The sequence below is a fragment of the Hypanus sabinus genome, chromosome 20, assembly GCF_030144855.1.
Source record: "Hypanus sabinus isolate sHypSab1 chromosome 20, sHypSab1.hap1, whole genome shotgun sequence".
Classification (NCBI taxonomy): Eukaryota; Metazoa; Chordata; class Chondrichthyes; order Myliobatiformes; family Dasyatidae; genus Hypanus; species Hypanus sabinus.
Genome location: NC_082725.1, coordinates 47,045,983 through 47,065,310, shown reverse-complemented (window position 1 = coordinate 47,065,310; position 19,328 = coordinate 47,045,983).

The window sequence follows — 19,328 nt, the reverse complement described above, 5'->3', positions numbered from 1 at the left end:
AAAATAAATACTTGCTGCATTGAATTCCTTTCTTACACTATTCTATTTTTCTATTGTTAGATTCATTTCTTATATTTTTAATTCACTTGTAAAAGTGTAATGTCTTTTAAAAAGCTAAAGGACACAGTTTTCCACTCTGAGCTGATGAAGTCCAGAACAGAAAGGGTACTACTAAGCTGAAGATTAATGTCAAGAAGCACTTTATTTCATACTGGAAACTATGAAGTCTAATGTCTGATCCCTAAAAGGCCTCACAGGACAGGTGAATGGATATTTTAAGAAGGTGTGAAAAATTCTGGAACCAAATGTAAGTAAAATCCAGGCAGAGAGTGAGAGACACAAGAGACTGCAGATGCTGAAATCTGCAAGGTGCTGATGGAACTCAGCTGGTCAGGCAGCATCTGTGGAGGGAAATGGTCAAACATCATTTCATAAAGAGTCTTAACCCTCCAGCATCTTGAGTACAATTAAAATCCATATATCATCATGCTTCAAAAGGGCAACAATTATACCAGTGTCAAGAAAAGCAGGGAGATTCCCTTAATGATAATCATCAGGTAGCACTTACATCTATGGTGAGAAAGTGACTGAATGAACGGTACACTAGTGACTCCCACTTGAACGCAAAGTGAGACGGCTGGACTTTTATATGTGCCTCGCAACAGCAGAATGTGAGGTCCACATCCTTCAGGTGTTGAAGGCTGGGAGGAAGGAGTAATTATCAGGTACATTAGTCAACATTTTTATGCTGACATATCACGTGACCACTTCACCTAACCTCACCTGTGATCTGTTGGCAAGGTGCCAATGCTGAGCCATGGGGTTCACTCAGCTCAGTGAGTGACATTGAAAGCAATCTGACCTTTGGTGACTTCCACAAGTTGGGCAGCAATATCAGAGCCTTTGCACAAGCTTTACCAAACAACTGGGATTTCAGAGCCAACACAATAGGTAAAGAAAAGAACTGATGGATTTCCCCATTAAATCCTCAACACAACCAGGGCCGGAAGTGCTCTATGGTTATGAAGTACTTCAGAAGTTCAATCATTGATGTAATGCGGAGAAACCTGGCAATCAACCTGTTCACAGTATGATCCCACAAACAACGCTGATTTGCTTTAATGTCATTGTTGTATAGTTCAGGACACCAGGGATATCTGCCTTCCTCTTCTCCAAGAAGTACTGTAGGGCCCTTTGCCTATCTGAGAAGGTAGACAAGTCTGTGGTTTAACATCTCATTTGGAAAAATGGTGTTACTGATATTTCAGCAACCATTCAGTACAACTTCAGGTTATGTGTTCACATGTGAATTGAGGCTTATATCGGGTATATCTATAAATTATAATATTGAGTCCTAAAGTACTGTGAGAATTGAAGATTTATTGAGATATGATGTTCCTATAGAGTACAGCAAAAGAAAACTAAAAGTGGCTTTAATTTGCCACAAGGCAAACTGCAAATATTTTGGTAATGCTGACACTAGTGGAATGTTGATGCTTGAGGGAATCTGCCCATTCTTTATGTGTGAGCCCAGACAGGTCACTAGTTGTTAGTGCACAAGTGTAATGGGGATCATAAACTAGTCTTCATCTGGTATTCGCACACACAACCAACACAGGGAGGATCTAATCAGTTCAGATGGAGTAACCTAAAATATTAACGGCCCATTTCCCTCCATGGATGCTGCCTGATCTGCCGAGTTCCTACAGTCTTTTGTGTGTTGTATCAACCTTGCTCCTATGGAGTAGATTTGAAGTGATACTCTGCAGTCTGCCGAGAAAGGAAGATGATAGGGCATAATTGCTGTCAGTGGGATGAGCTGCTGTATAAAATGGGGACAAAATCTGAAAGGGTGAGGAATACAAGACTGAAGGTGTTGTATTTGAATGCCCACAGTATACAGAATAAGCTGGACGACCTTGAAGCACAGCTAGAGATTGGTAGGTATGACATTGTGGGCATCGCTGAGTCATGGTTGAGAGAAGGTCATTGTTGGGATCTTAACATCTAAGGATACACATTGTATCAAAAGGCCAGGCAGGTAGGCAAAGAGGGTGGGGTAGCTCTGTTGGTAAATAATGAAATCAACTCTTTTGGAAAAGGTGACAGCTTTAGAAGATGTAGAATCCTTGTGGGTAGAGTTAAGAAACTGTAAGAATAAAAAGCCCCTGATGGAAGTTATATACGGGTCTCCAAACAGTAGCCAGGATGGGAGACAGAAAACACATGTCAAAATGTTACAACAGTCATGGAGAATTTCAATATGCAGGTAGATTGGGAAAATGAAGTTGGTGCCAGATCTCAAGATAGTGAATTTGTAGAATGACTACTAGATGGATTTTTGGTACAGCTTCTGGTTGAGCCCACTAGGGGATCAGCCATTCTGGATTGGGTGTTGTGTAATTAATTGGATTTAATTAGAGAGCTTCAGGTAAAGAATCCCTCAGGAGGCTGTGATTATAATATGACAGAATTCACCCTGAAATTTGAGAGGGAAAAACTAGAGTAAGATTTATCAATGTCACAGTGGAGTAAAGGGAATTACAGAGACATGAGAGAGGAGCTGGCCAAAGTTGAATGCAAGAGGACACTAGTAGGGATGATGGCAGAGCAGCAGTGGCTGGAGTTTCTGGGAACAATTTGGAAGGGGCAGGATAGATATATTCCAAAGGAGAAGTAGTATTCTAAAGGCAGATTGATGTAACCGTGGCTGATAAGGGATGGCAAAAACAATATAAAAGCAAATGAGAGGGCACATAACAGAGTAAAAATTAGGGGCAAGTTAGAGGGTTGGAAAACTTGTAAACAAAACCCACAGAAGGAAATTAAAAAAGCCATAAAGAGGGAAAAGATGAAATATGAAGCTAATAATATCAAAGAGGAGACCAAAAGTTTTGTCTGATTTAGAAAGAGAAAAAGGGAGGCGAGAATGGATATTGAAATGCTGGATAATGAAGCTGGAGAGGTAGTAATGGGGGACAAGGAAAGGCAGACAAACTAAATGAGTATTTTGTGTCAGTCTTCAGTATGGAAGACACTGGCAGTATGCCAGAAGTTTCAGAGTGTCAGGGGGCAGAAGTGAGTGCAGTTGCTATTGCTAGGTAGAAGGCGATATGAAGCTGAAAGGTCTGAAGTTAGTGACCTGGACCAGATGGACAACACCCCAGGTTTCTGAAAGAGTTGGCTACAGAGATTGTAGAAGCATTAGCAATTATCTTTCAAGATTAACTAGATTCTGGAATGGTTCTAGAAAACTGGAAAATTGCAAGTGAAAGGAAATTATAGGCCAGTTAGCCTGAGCTCAGTGGTTGGGAAGACATTGGAGTCAATTGTTAAGGATGATGCCTCAGGGTACTTGGAGGCACATGATAAAGTAGACCATAGTCCGCACGGTTTCCTCATGTGAAAATCTTGACTGACAAATCTGTTGGAAGTCTTTGAAGAACTCTTTGATCAAGTAAGATAGAGAAAGAAGAATTGGTTGATATTGTGTACTTGGATTTTCAGAATGCCTTAGACCAGGCATGGGCAAACTACGGCCCAGGGGCCATATGCGGCCCATTAAGCTTTTTAATCCGGCCCGCAGAACTTGATGAAATTATATTAATAAACCTTGTAAACGTTTTTTCCCCGCAATTCTAGCATTTTCCCAATAGATGACGCACTCTATATACATTGATCTTTGTTGAGGTGCAGCGTATTACTCCACATTTGCGCTTTACTCTTTGTTCAGCTCGACCTATTTGTGTGAACAGGTGTACAGCATCATGAACTGATATTGATATTGTGTAATATAAATATATATGTATATATAAATATATATGTATATATATATATATTATATATAAATATAATATATGTAATATATTGATATTATATAACAAAGCCAGCCACAGATCCAAGTTAACTGACCAACACCTCAGATCCATCCTGAGAATCGCCACAACAAAACTAAATCCAGACTTTGATGCGCTGGCTAAAAAGGGAGACCAACAACACTGTTCCCACTGAAATTAAAAATAAGTTTCTTCATTGTGTTATGTAAAAAATGCATTTGAAAATATTTTTTTCAATAAGCCTTACATGTTACATGTCATTTCTGTTAAGTGATGGACATGAGTAGTGCGCAGGTGCACGTACGTTCTCAAAATAAAACATGCGCTCCAGATCAAATAACGCGCTCTGCATACTGGCGCGCTGTCACTGTTCTGTCTTTGTGCTGGTCGTTGTTGAGTTTTGGCACAGGGGACAATTGAATAAGAAGGAGCAGGACAAGTAGACTTGCATCTCCTACCGTTTTTGAAATAAAGACAGTCAGGAGGAGAGTGATGATGATAATATCTTGAAGGATAACAGAATTTTCAGTGCTTTAAAATAATAACTGTTATGATTAAAAAAGCTGTATTTTATTCATTTAATTTTCAGTGTTTTAAAAGTCATTTCAATAAATACCATGGGACTTCAAAGACAGATATTTTGTTGTAATGCATTGGTTCATTTTCAATTGAAATTAAAGCACATGTTTTCTACATATCCCATGATATTTTATTTTCTCTTATGAGGTGTATTACCAAAACACTCCGTCCATCTGCTCCTGGTCCGGCCCCCCTGTCAAATTTTAGAACCCTTTGTGGCCCTCAAGTCAAAAAGTTTGCCCACCCCTGCCTTAGACAAAGAGCCACACAAGGCTGCTTAATAAGCTACCAGCCCATGGTATTACTGGCAAGTTTCTAGCATGGATAAAGTAGTGGCTGATTGACAGGAAGCAAAGTGTGGGAATAAAGGGAGCCTTTTCTGTTTGGATGCAGGTGACCAATGGTGTTCCACAGGGGTCTGTGTTGGGATCAGTTCTTTTTACGTTACATGTCAGTGATTTGGAGGATGGAATTGATAGCTTTGTTGCAAAATTTCAGATGATATGAGGATAGGTGGAGAGGCATATAGTTTTGAGGAAGTAGAAAGACTACAAAGTAGACAGATTAGGAGAATAGGCAAAGAAATGGCAGATGAAATACAGTGTTGGGAAGTGTATGGTCATGCAATTTGGTAGAAGAAATGAAAGAGTTAACTATTTTTTAAATGGAGACAAAATACAAAAAATAGGCACAAAGGGACTTGGGAGTCCTTGTACAGGATTCCCTAAAGGTTAATTTGCAGATGAGTCTCTGGTGAGGAAGGCAAATGCAATGTTAGCATTCATTTCAAGAGGACTAGAATATAAAAGCAAGAATGTAATATTGATGCTTTATAAAGCACTGGTGAGGCCTCATTTGGAGTATTGTGAGCAGTTTTAGGCCTCTTATTTTTAAGAAAGGTTGTGCTGACATTGGAGAGGGTTCAGAGGAGGTTCACGAGAATGATTCTGGGAATGTAAGTGTTATCATACAAACAGCGATTGTGGGCTCTGGGCCAGAAATTGCTTAAGTTTAGAAGAATGGGAGGTGGTGGGGGGAGGGGTCGGGAGTCTCATTGAAACCTACTGAATGTTGAAAGGCCTAGATAGAGTGAGTGTGGAGAGGATGTTTCAAGTCTAGGATCTGAGTGTAAGCCTCAGAATAGAGGGCCTCCATTTAGAACTGAGATAAGGAGAAATTTCTCTAGCCAGAGGGTGATGAATCTGTGGAATTCATTGACACAGGCAGGTTTGAAGGCCAGGTCAGTGGGTGTACTTAAGGCAGAAAATGATAGTCTCTTGATAAGTCAGAGCATGAAAGGTTATGGGGAGAAGGCATGAGAACGGGGTTAAGAGGGAAAATGGATCAGCCATGATCAAATAACAACAGACTTAATGGGCTGAATGGCCTAATTCTTCTCCTATATTTTATGGTCTTCATGGTCATCGGATTTATATTTTGTTTGTCAGTGTATCCACAACATACTGTAAATACCAGGTGCAGTCTTAAATCTGTTCAGCAGGTAACATTATCAAAGGCAAGAAGCAAAATTCTTCACACTGACTCTTGAGATCAGTTTCCCGTTCACTCCATGCCTGCCCAGGAGAACAGAGATCACATTGAAAGCACAACAACATTGTACTTGCTGGCTGGACTGGGACGCCAGCGCCAGCTCCAAATTCGCCATGCAGCAAGAAAACAAAGCCACCCATGTAGGAACAGAGCAGCTATGATGAGAGCTGTGGCAAATTCAAGGTTACAAGTAACAATTTACATAATCTATCTCATCTCTTCAAAAATGTTGTTGCGGGGTTAGTGGATTGTGAAGCAATTAATAATAGTATTTTATTGTGTAAGGCTGACTGTAGGGCACATAATATGTTCTCATCAATCAGGCAAGATGTCAGCCTCCATACGTGAGGCCATTGGAGCAGAGTTTCAACAGTTATAATCAGCAGAGTTCACACCAAATATTCACCCTTACTATTTGATGCAGAGTTGCCGACTTGCTGGTACTTTCAAAGCAGACTGCTTGTCTATATCCAAGCTTGTCCCATTATTATAGAGAGGGTACATAGTTTCAGAATCCGCTATACCAGCTACCTAGTGCTAAAAGCTACATTGAAATATCAGAAGGAATCTAAAAATCTCAACCTTAGAAAGCATTCTCTTGGTCAGTTGCTCCTTACACCTCTCTCCTTCTCTGCTCCATACTTGTCACTTGTGACTCACCCAGGGAACCATCTCAGGCTGAATTTAGGAACTGCCTGGGCTGCCGATTTGTCCCAGCGAGGCTGAATGAAGATGCATCTATCAAAGTGACAGGTGGGTGGCCAATACAAATGCAGCTTAGAAGGTTTTACTGCAGTATTGTTCATAATATTTAGAAACAAAGAGAGAAGGAAAAGTTAGCCAGTCTATACAAAATTGCACAAAGCTGTTTGTAAATCTGCATAGAAGAGGTTCTATATTTAAAATTTCAAGACAGGGTAAATATTTTCATTTTATTGGTAGCTTTAAGAAAATTAGACAGTTGGAAAGAAACCATGCTTACGTATCAGTGCAATTAGAAAGCATTTCATGAAGCAACATGGTGAACATTTTACAAATGGACAGCTGCCAGATCCTTCCCCATGCCTGTCCACCTTGTACTCTACCAGTGCAAAGTAAAGGCAAACGAGGCAGGCTAAAGAATACAAGCGCGGAGTGAGAGGGAGGGCTGGAGTGAGCAGCACAGAGGAGTGGGTCCGCATTGCTAGGCAGAGCAGCAAAGGGAGGAAGGGGGTGGGTACACGATGTTATGTTGAAGGGAATCAGGCCGAGGTCTAAGGGGAGACTGAATGTGAATAGGCTAGGGCAAGAGGGGATATCTGAATATGTGGAAGGGTCAAGGATGAGAGCAACAGCAGCTCCAGAGTGAAAATCAAAGAATGGTGGGACCTATCTTCAAGGAAGTTGCAATCTCGGACTCTGAGCAGCAAGCCAAGTGAGTTTTTCTCCTTGTGGGATGCTGAAGCAGGCTTCAAATTCCACCTTTAAGCTATGAGTGATCAACACCACATCAAAACCATGGATTCAGCAGCGCAGCAGATTCGGCAATTGAACTCGTGAATATGCACGTATCAGCTAATGATTATTTCATTGTGGAAATATTTAACTCCATTCATTCCATCGTAGTATTTGTCAAGACTTAGACATAGCTACGCTTCATTATCTGCCTTGCCTGAGAAATTGCAACTGTCGAGTCAACTGACTCTGAAGGCTCGCGGTATTTGTTTTATTCTCAGTTCTTCTTTTCAGCAGCAGTGTAGGCTTCATTTTTCATTTGAGTGTTTTAGTCAGCAGGCCTGTTTGGCCTAGTGTTTATTGCTTTATTTTCTCTTTAACTCTGTTGACATTGAAGTCTGTGTGGTGAACTACATATACCTGTCTGGACACGCCCCTCCGCTGACTGCTCCTGTGGCTCCTCCCACAGACCCCTGTATAAAGGTGATTGGAGGCACTGCTCCTCCCTCAGTCTCCAAGATGGTGTGTTGTGGTTTCTTGCTGCTAATCGTGGTCTCTTGCATCTAATAAAAGCCTATCATTTGCCTCCCATCTCCGAGAGTTATTGATGGTGCATCAATTTTATTAGCTGCAATTTTAAAACATGGAGAGCATTTTACGACCCAACAGATTGGACATTGATCCTCAATCTCCCGAAGCAGCCATTGCCTTTGAACTCTGCCTTACATGCTTCCAATCGTACCTGGAAGAGATTCGCGTGACTGAGCCTGCTATCATGCACAGAGTTCTCCTCTCCAGGCTCAGTCCGCGGGTCTACTCCCTAATCAGGAACCTGCCGACCTACCAAGGGGCACTGGACGCCCTCAAAAGACAGTACTTGCGGCCAGTGAATACCGTCTACGCTTAGCGACACAGCAGCAGCGGGCCAGAGAGTCGAGCGCTGAGTTTGTCCAGGTCCTACAGACACTTGTGCAGGCCTGCGACTGCAGGGGACTGACAGTAGAACAGCATGCGGATCTCCTGGTATGAGACGCCTTTGTTACGGGGATCAGGTCAGTGTATGTGCACCAGCGGCTGCTGGAAAACGCCGATCTTACCTTACACTCGGCGATCGAGCTGGCCGACATGCTGGGGGCTGCACTGCACAACGCTGATGCTGTCCAGCCGCGCGATCTCACGCCGGTCCCATGGACGCTGCAGACCCCGCAACCCGCCGGTGAATCAACCACAGCTGCTGCCACACATGAGTCCGTGAACTCCCTACAACCCTCCAGCGAGTCGACCACAGCTGCTGCCAGTCGCAAGTCCATGCAGTGTTACTTCTGTGAACTCAAAAAGCACCCCCAAAAACGATGCCCGGCTCGAGAAGCTACCTGCTCCAGCTGCGGAAAGAAGGGCCACTTTGCCAAGGCCTGTAAGTCTGAACCACAAGCCGGGTCGAGATGGCCACGTGTGAGACGTGGGGGTCGCCATCTCGGTCGCCACCACCTTGCCTGCCCGCCTCGTGTGAGGCATGGGGGCGGCCATCTTTGTCGGCGCCACCTCGCCCCGCCTCCAACCCACGGGTGCTTACCGGACACCAAGACGGCGGTTCAACTCTGGTCTCTGTGACCCTCGACCAAAGCGCTCCACACCAGCTCGCAAGATCAATGATGGACATCCTGGTGGAGGGGCACAGGACTAGCTGCCTGTTTGACACGGGCGGCACTGAGAGTTTTATTCACCTGGACACGGTGCAACGCTGCGGACCTGTGACACAGCCGGTAAGTCAGAGGGTCACCATGGCTTCTGGATCGCAGTCCACAGACATCCGGGGGGGGTTGTGTAGCGACACTGGTGGAGCAGGGCACAGAATATCGGGACTTTGCGTTACTGGTCATGCCTCAACTGTGTGCCCCTGTGCTATTGGGGCTCGACTTCTAGAGCCACCTGAAAAGTGTCACAATGGAGTATGACAGGCCCCTCCCACCAATCTCTGTCAGAAATCCTCCATTTTGTGGGGTTTCATCATATACCCCGCTACTGACCGCACACACACACACCGACCCGCACGTCCCACCCAACACCATGCCGACAGCCACACTACAGACACCACTTGCAGCCTCTCCACCCTCAAGGTCCCTCCCCCACCGCTGTTCGCCAACCTGACCCCCGACTGTAAACCTGTGGCAACTAAAAGCAGGAGGTACAGCGCGGGGCACAGGGCCTTCATTCAGTCGGAGGTGCAGCGGCTGCTCAGGGAGGGGATCATTGAGCCAAGCTCAAGTCCTTGGAGAGCCCAGGTGGTTGTTGTTTGGTCCGGACAGAAAAATAAGATGGTCATGGACTATAGCCAGACCATCAATAGGTTCACGCAGCTTGACGCGTACCCCCTACCCCGCATCGCGGATATGGTCAACCAGATAGCTCAGTACAAGGTGTACTCAACCATAGACCTGAAATCCGCTTATCACCAACTCCCCATCCGCCCGGAGGACCACCCCTACACCGCCTTCCTGCGCGTCCCCTTCGGTGTCACAAATGGTGTCTCTGTCTTCCAGAGGGAAATGGACCGGATGGTGGACCAGTGCCAACTGAAGGACACGTTCCCATATCTGGATAACATCATCATCTGTGGTCACGACTGGCAGGATCATGACACTAACTTCCAATGATTTTTCCAAGTGGCCAAAGCTCTTAACCTTACCTATAACAGGGCAAGTGAGTGTTTGGAACCACCTGACTCGCTATCCTTGGGTATGTCGTGGAGAAAGGGGTCATTGGCCCTGACTCCGACTGTATGCTGTTGAAACTCCCTCTTCCCACCACCCTCAGAGCCCTCAAAAGGTGCCTGGGCTTCTTTTCCTATTACGCCCAATCGGTCCCTCACTACGCAGACAAGGCCTGCCCCCGGTCAAGTCCACCGCATTTCCCCTCTCTGCCGAGGCTTGCGCGGCCTTCAGCCGCATTAGAGGGGACATTGCCAAAGCAACGATGCATGCAGTGGAGGAGACCATTCCCTTCCAAGTAGAGAGTGACGCCTCCGATTTCGCGCTGGCTGCTACCCTCAATTAGGCAGGCAGGCCAGTAGCATTCTTCTCTCGTACCCTTCAAGACCCTGAAATTCGGCACTCCGCGGTGGGGAAAGAAGCCCAGGCCATAGTGGAAGCTATTAGGCACTGGAGGCATTATATCGCCAGCAAAAGGTTCACCTTGCTGACCAACCAGCGCTCAGTTGCGTTCATGTTTAGCAACCAACAGCGGGGTAAAATCAAAAATGATAAAGTTTTGCGGTGGAGAATGGAACTCTCCACCTACAACTATGATATCCTGTACCAGCCTGGAAGGCTCAATGAGCCCCCTGATGCCCTATCCCGGGGAGAATGTGCCAGCATGCAGTTCGACCGGCTGTACGCCCTCCATGCAGATCTTTGCCACCCGGGGGTCACCCGATTTTACCATTTCGTGAAAGCCCGGAACCTGCTTTACTCCCTTGAGGACATCAGGACGATGACCAGGGACTGCCAAGTCTGCGCTGAGTGCAAACCGCACTTCTACCGTCCTGAAAAGGCACAACTTATCAAGGCCACCCGCCCCTTTGAGCGACTAAGTATCAACTTTAAGGGCCCCCTTTCCTCCACCGACTGCAATGTCTACTTTCTCAACATAATCGACGAGTACTCGTGGTTCCCCTTTGCCATCTCCTGCCCCGATACCACTGCCACGTCCATCATAAAAGCCCTGCGCCAGCTCTTCACTCTGTTCGGATATCCCTGCTATAACCACAGTGATAGAGGGTCCTCCTTTATGAGTGATGAGCTGCACCAGTACCTGCTGGCTAGGGATATTGCTACTAGTCGGACCACGACCTATAATCCCCGGGGAAATGGACAGGTGGAGAGGGAGAATGCCACAGTGTGGAAGGCCACACTTTTAGCCCTTAAGTCAAAAGGGATTGCCAGTCTCTCGTTGGCAGGAGGTCCTCCCCGAGGCACTCCACTCCATCCGCTCCCTGTTATGTACATCCACCAATGCCACCCTCACAAGTGACTCTTTTCTTTTCCCAGGAAGTCTGCCACTGGGACCACCCTACCGGCTTGGCTGATGTCTCTAGGGCCAGTGCTGCTCCGGAAACATGCGCGGAGCAATAAGTACTCCCTGCTGGTCGAGAGGGTTCACCTACTACATGCAAACCCCCAGTATGCCTACGTGGTCTTACCTGATGGGTGGGAGGACACGGTCTCTGTCCACGACCTGGCACCCGCAGGAGCAGCAGACCACTACCCCGAACACTCCACGGTGATTATGAATGCCTTACCCACCGATGTCTGTACCCACGAGACACCGCACACACCAAGCCCTACACAGACTCCTCACGACACTCCCATACCGGGCGCCTCGCACACGCATGAGGGATCACTGACGCCTAACGGGCTGGCACCTCCAGTCAAGCCGGAGCCAGCACAACCACCGGCACCAGTGCAATCACCATCGCAGTGACAGACTCGACCACCTGATAGACTTTACCTGTAAATATACTTGTAAGAAACTTTACCCCGTGGGGACTCTCTTTTAAAACAAAGGGGGGGGGTGAATGTGGTGAACTACATATACCTGTCTGGACACGCCCCCCCCCGCTGACTGCTCCTGTGGCTCCTCCCACAGACCCCTGTATAAAGGCGATTGGAGGCACTGCTCCTCCCTCAGTCTCCAGGATGTTGTGTGATGGTCTCTTGCTGCTGATGGTGCTTTCTTCCAGCTAATAAAAGCGTATCTCTCGCCTCACATCTCCGAGAGTTATTGATGGTGCATCAGTCTGTGAAATATCAACCTGCTTCGGTGCCACTGACTCCACACTTGGCCCATGTCCGAACCATGGTGACACGCCATTTGCAGAGTACACATGCACAGAAGAACTTTGTACATGAAAATGTGCAATTGATATCCCCACCAATGACTGACAGCCTCCAGGATAATATACATTGTAGCGGAGTGCTACACAGAGCGCTGGAATAACGACACGCAGACGGTGAGTTGCAGTTGCGTTAAAGCTTTATTCAAACTTCGTGGCCCTGCTTTTAAGCCTTCCCGTTTCCGCCCTCCCCGGGCAGGAATGCTGTATATTCATAATGAATATTCACGGTCCCTTCTTACGCACAGGCTTTTCCCCTTGCTGGTGAAGAAGGCCTGGTGCCCTTTTTGAGGCCAGCCTCCCTGCCGGCGCGTACCGTTTTGTGAGCCGGTTCGAGTGCGCTGTAAAGTGGGTCGCCACAACATCATATTAATGTGCAATTTTGGTCAGTGTGTTCCCTACAAACAAAGGGACTGAATGCATGCAGCATTTTAATTGAATCGAAGCTGCATAATAGCACAATATGAAAACATTTCTAACTCGTTATCTATAAAACAGCTGAAAATTAAGAAGTAGATAAGATCTGCTGTGGTACCAAATCTCTCAAAGTGGACTACAGGAGGAATGGAGACAGGCTAACACCTATTGACATCAATGGATCTGGGGTTGAGAGGGTGAACAGCTTTAAATTGCTCGGCATACACATCACCAAGAATCACACATGGTCTGTACATACCAGCAGTGTGGTGAAAAAAGCACACCACCACCTCTTGCACTTCAGACAGATGAGGAAGTTTGGTCTGGGCCCCCAAATCCGAAGAACTTTCTACAGGGGCGTAGTTGAGAGCATCCAGACTGGCTGCATCACTGCCTGGTGTGGGAATCGCAATCCCTCAATCGCAGGACTTTCTAAAGACTGGTGTGGACAGCCCAGCACATCTATAGATATGAACTTCCCACTTTTCGGGACGTTTATAAAGACAGGTGTGTAAAAAGGGCCCGAAGGATCATTGGGGACCCAAGTCACCCCAACCACAAACTGTTCCAGCTGCTACCATCCGGAAACAGAACCGTAGCATAAAAGCCAGGACCACCAGGCTCCGGGACAGCTTCTTCCACCAGGCCATCAGACTGAATAATTCACGCTGATACAATTGTATTTCTGTGTTATATTGGCTGTCCTGTTGTGCATACTATTTATTACAAATTACAATAAATTGCACATTGCTCATTTAGACGGAGACTTAACATAAAGATTTTCACTCCTCGTGTATATGGAGGATGTAAGTAATAAAGTCAATTCAATCCATCCATTATCAAAGTCTGGACACATTATATAACCTTGAGATTCCTCTCCTTACAGGTAGTCACAAAACAAAGAAACCCAAAAAACCCCATAAAAAAGACCATGAAACACCCAATGTGCAGAAAGAGAAAAAAATCAAATCGTGCAAACAATAAGAATGATCAAATAGCATTCAGAATCAAAGTGACCATAAACACGAAGCCCAGAGCAGCCGGAGCAGGCCTCAGCCTCAGACTTTGTTTGACACAGAGCCGAGTAAATGTCACAGATCATTGAGCAAAGCCAGCCCAATCCTCACCTCTTGTCCCGACACCCTGCCTTTTCAATCCATCTGGCCCGACGCTTATATAGTCCAAAGATCGGCTCATTCCTTGTAGTAGGACGCAGACCCTGGTGCATCGATATGCTCCGGGCCTGGACCCTGTCTGGCTCTTTGATCAATCAAACCTCGCTCTCAGTTTAAGAGGATGGGCCTCGAATCTGCCTCTCCTCTGCTCCAACTTTTCCCCAGTCTCCTTGCTCCGAATATGCCTTAACCTCACCTTGAACATGCCTCGACCTCGCCCTGACTTTGCCTCGAATGTGCCTTGACCTTGCCGTTACCTTGCTTTGAACATGCCTCGACATCACAGCGCCATCTTAAACAAAAAGCCGATCTCCAAGATTAGTTTTAGTTTACCTAGTTCTAACAGTTTCCTGAGGAGAGAATGTCAGAACCTATCCACAGATGAAATTGAACTTCCCGATCTGGACCCACCTCCTATTGTGGGGCCATGGTCTTGTTCTGGGTCCATTGCCTCCACCCACTGCAGGTTGTTTTTATTTAACCTTTGCTTAGCGTAAGAGTATTTCAAAACATTTCACAACAAAATAATCAAAACAAAAATTGACAGACATAAAAAGATACTGGGTCATGGAAGGAAGTATTAATGTGTGGCTTAAATGAAGAAAAGGGACTGAGAACAGGAGAGGGAACCTTGGAACTTAAGATCTTGACAGCTGAAAATACATTCACCAAAGTTGGAGGGATTAAGTTATAGGATAAACACAAGGCCAGACTTGGAGGAGAAATAGAAATGGAAAGTTTTTGGTTGAGTGCAAATTCCAGAGACAGGTACAAATGATGCCAAGGAGAGGCAGGAAAACAAGGGTGTTAATTTTAAATAGGAACAAATATTTAACTGGGAAACAAGCACAAAGGTGCCAGGTGAGTTGAACTTGTTATAACTTGAACTATGGGCAAACTCAAATTTGCAGATGAATACTGTGAGGTGCCAACCAAAAATTTTCTAGGACTGTCAAGTCTAGAGGTTAAAAATCATGGGTGAGGCTTTCAGCAGCAGATGGGCCGAGACAGACGCCAAGTTGGCAGATGCTATGGAAATGGAAACAGCCTGTCTTAGAACAGCGTGGATACATTATCGGGAGTTCACCTCGGATATGACACAACGTGAGTCTGGTTCATTTTCTGGCAGTTGTTGCAGGAGATGGCTGTAATCAGAGTTTAGGGAACAAAGTTTGTGACAAAGACTATTTCTTCAGTGGTTTGATTGTGGCACGACCGCGCAAGCGCGTGGACGTCAGCCAGGTAGAACAGCGAGAAGAGTTGAAAAGGAGACAGCTTTATAGAGTGGGCATCAGAGTAGAGGGAGACAGAGTAGGAAGGCTTTTGCTCAATGGCACTTAGGCGATAAGGGGTTGAGGTGAGGTACGTTGCCTGTGTAGAATACAGACAGGAAGTGTTCTCTGCTCGGTGTCAGATGTGGGAAGTCCAGGAGACTCCCAGCCTCCCGGACGGCCAGATCTGCACCTGGTGTGTCGAGCTGCAGCTCCTTAGGGACTGCATTAGGGAACTGGAGATGCAGCTCAATGACCTTCGTCTGATCAGAGAGAGTGAGGAAGTGATAAACAGGAGCTATAGGCAGGTAGTCACAATGAGGCCTCACGAGACAGGTAAGTGGGTAACAGTTAAGAGAGGGAAGTGCAAGAGTCAGAGGCTAGAGAACTCCTGTGGCTGTACCCCTTGACAAATAAGTACTCCTGCTTGAGTACTGTTGGGGGGGGGGGGGTGACGGCCTACCTGGGGGAAGCAGCAGTGGTCGTGCCTCTGGCACAGAGTCTGGCCCTGTGGCTCAGAAGGGTAGGGAAAGGAAGAGGATGGCAGCAGTGATAGAAATGCGGATGGTAGTTTGCCTCCCAGGTGCCAGGGTCTGGGATGTTTCTGATCGTGTCAACGATATCCTGAAGTGGGAAGGTGAACAGCCAGAGGTTATGGTACATATTGGTACCAATGACATAGGTAAGAAAAGGGAGGAGGTCATGAAAACAGTCTACAGGGAATTAGTAAGGAAGTTGAGAAGCAGGACCTCAAAGGTAGTAATCTCGGGGTTACTACCTGTGCCACATGACAGTGAGTATAGGAATAGAGTGAGGTGGAGGATAATTGCATAGCTGAGGGATTGGAGCAGGGGACAGGGATTCAAATTTCTAAATCATTGGGACCTCTTTTGAGGTAGGTGTGTCCTGTACAAAATGGAGGGGTTACACTTAAATCCAAGAGTGACCAATATTCTGACAGGAAGGTTTGCTAAGGCTATTGGGGAGAGTTTAAACTAGAATTGCTGGGGGTGGGAACTGAACTGAAGAGACTGGGGAAGAGGTGGTTGGCTCACAAATAGAGAGAGCTTGTTGACAGTGCGAGAGAGAGGATAGGCAGGTGATAGAGAAGGGACATGCTAGGACCAATGGTTTGAGATACGTCTATTTTAATGCAAGGAGAATTATGAACAAAGCAGATGAGCTTTAGAGCGTGGATCAGTACTTGGAGCTATGATGTTGTGGCCATTAGAGAGACTTGGATGGCTCAGGGGCAGGAATGGCTACTTTGAGTGCCAGGCTTTAGATGTTTCAGAAAGGACAGAGAGGGAGGCAGATGAGGCGGGGGTGTGGCTCTGTTGATTAGAGATAGTGTCATAGCTGCAGAAAAGGAGGAAGTCATAAAGGTATTGTGATAAAGAGATAGATTCTGGAAAGGTGTAATAGTAACATGGTTGTTGTTGTGGAAGATTTTAATTTCCCAAATATCAATTGGTATCTCCCTCAGGTGAAGGGTTTAGATAGGGTGGAGTTTGTTAGGTGTGTTCAGGAAGGTTTCATGATGCAATATGTAGATCAGCCTCTAAGAGGGAAGGCTGTTCTTGATCTGGTATTGGGAAATGAACCTGGTCAGGTGTTAGATCTCTCAGTGGGAGAGAATTTTGCAGAGAATGATCACAATTCTATCTCCTTTACCATAGCTTTGGATAGATAGGAACAGGTAAGTTAAGAAAGCACTTAGTTGAAGTAAAGGAAAATATGAAGCTATCAGGCAGGAACTGGGAAGCATAAATTGGAAACAGATGTTCTCAGGGAAACATATAGAAGAAATGTGACAAATGTTCAGGGAATATTTGCACGGAGTTCTGCATAGGTACGTTCCAATGAGACAGGGAAAGGATAGTAGAGTACAGGAACTTTGGTGTACAAAGGCTATTGAAAATCTAGTCCAGAAGAAAAGAAGAGCTTACGAAAGATTCAAAACACTAGGTAATGATAGAGATCTAGAAGATTATAAGGTTAGCAGGAAGGAACTTAAGAATGAAATTAGGAGAGCCAGAAGGGGCCATGAGAAGGCCTTGGTGGACAGGATTAAGGAAAACTCCAAGGTATTCTGTTCTGGGACTCCTACTCTTCGTGATTTTTATAAATGACCTGGATGAGGAAGTGGAGGGATGGGTTAGTAAGTTTGCTGATGACACAAAGGTTGGAGGTGTTGTGGATGGTGTGGAGGGCTGTCAGAGGTTACAGCGGAACATTGATAGGATGCAAAATTAGGCTGAGAAGTGGCAGATGGAGTTCAACCCAGATAAGTGTGAGGTGGTTCATTTTGGTAGGTCAAATATAATGGCAGAATATAGTATTAATATTAAGACTCTTGGCAGTGTGGAGGATTAGAGGAATCTTGGGGTCTGAGTCCATAGGACACAAAGCTGCTGTGCAGATTGACTCTGTGGTTAAGGAGGCATACGGTGCATTGGCCTTCATCAATCATGGGATTGAGTTTAGGAGCCAAGAGGTAATGTTGCAGACCCTGGTCAGACCCCACTTAGAGTACTGTGCTTAATTCTGGTCGCCTCACTATAGGAAGGATGTGGAATCCATAGAATGGTGCAGAGAAGATTTACAAGGATGTTTCCTGGATTGGGGAGCATGCCTGATGAGAATAGGTTGAGTGAACTCGGCCATTTCTCCTTGGAGTGATGGAGGATGAGAGTAACCTGATAGAGGTGTACAAGATAATGAGAGGCATTGATCAAGTGGATAGTCAGAGGCTTTTTCCCAGGGCTGAAATGGCCAGCACAAGAGGGCACAGGTTTAAGGTGCTTGGAAGCAGGTACAGAGGAGATGTCAGGGGTAAGTTTTTTGCGCAGTGTGGTGAGTGCATGGAATGGGCTGCCAGTGGTGGTGGGCCAGGGTCTTTTAAGAGACTCTTGGATAGGTACATAGAACTTAGAAATTAGAGTGCTATTGGTAACCCTCGGCAATTTGTAAGGTGAAGCATTGTTCGGCACAGCTTTGTGGACTAAAGGTCCTGTATTGTACTGTAGGGTTTCTATGTTTCTGTGACTATTGGCTATAGTTTCATTCTTTCCTGTCCTTACTCAATACTGGGCAAAGAATCTAACAACTTAGAAATGTGTGGGAGATGAGGAGATGGTGGTAACATTTCTCAACACAGATATTGTAAGCCAGGATATATTTTCAGAGTTTATTGCTGAAGGAGTTAGGAAACGGGTCAAAGCCAGATTCCAGAGGACTGTTACGATGAGTGATTCACTGGCTATGACAGAACAGAAAAGGATGGAACGAGGAAGATCGCTCCCACACAGCGGGGTGGATCAGAAGAGACAGTAGAGCAGTTTGTTGTGGTCAAATGTGCCAGGGGAAGCTTAGAGGAATATATTATCACAGTATGATCATACTGAATATCATACAAGAGCCAATGTAGAGGGACTATGCGGTTAATGGCAGGACTCTTAACAGTGTTGATGTAGAGCTAGACCTTAGGGTCCAGGTCAATAGCTCCCTGAAAGTTAATAGGGCGGTAAAGAAGATGTATGGTGTTCTTTCTGTTATTAAGTTCAAGAACCAGGAGTTTATGTTGCAGCTTTATAAAACACTGGCCAGGCCACAACTGGAGTATTGCATCCATCTCTGGTCACCTAATTATAAGAAGGATGTGTAAGCTTTGGAGGGAGTGTAGCAAAAGGTAAGGGGAATGTGGCCTGAAGTAGTGGGTATGCGCTATAAGAAGAGATTGCACAAACTTTGGTGTTTTCTTCGGAGCGGCAGAGGTTGAGGGGAGAGCTGATTGAAATTCAGGAAGTCATGAGAGCCATGGATAGAGAAGATAGTCGGTATCTTTTTCCAAGAGCCAAAATGTTTATTAGTAGAGGGCATGAATTTAAGATGAGAGGGAAAAGTTCAAAGGAGACGTGCAGGGCACGGTTTTTTACAGTGGTGGATGACTGAAATACTGTATGCTACCAGGGTAATGGGTGCAGAAAACATAACAGAAGCATTTGTAAAGCTCTTTGACACATGAGTATGGAGATAATGGAGGGACATCGACCATGTACAGGCAGAAGGGATTAGTTTAGTTAGATATTATTAGCTCAATTAGTTCAGGCCACCATCGTGGGCCAAAGGGGATGTCCCTGTGCTGTACTGTTCTATGTTCTGTAGAGACTTT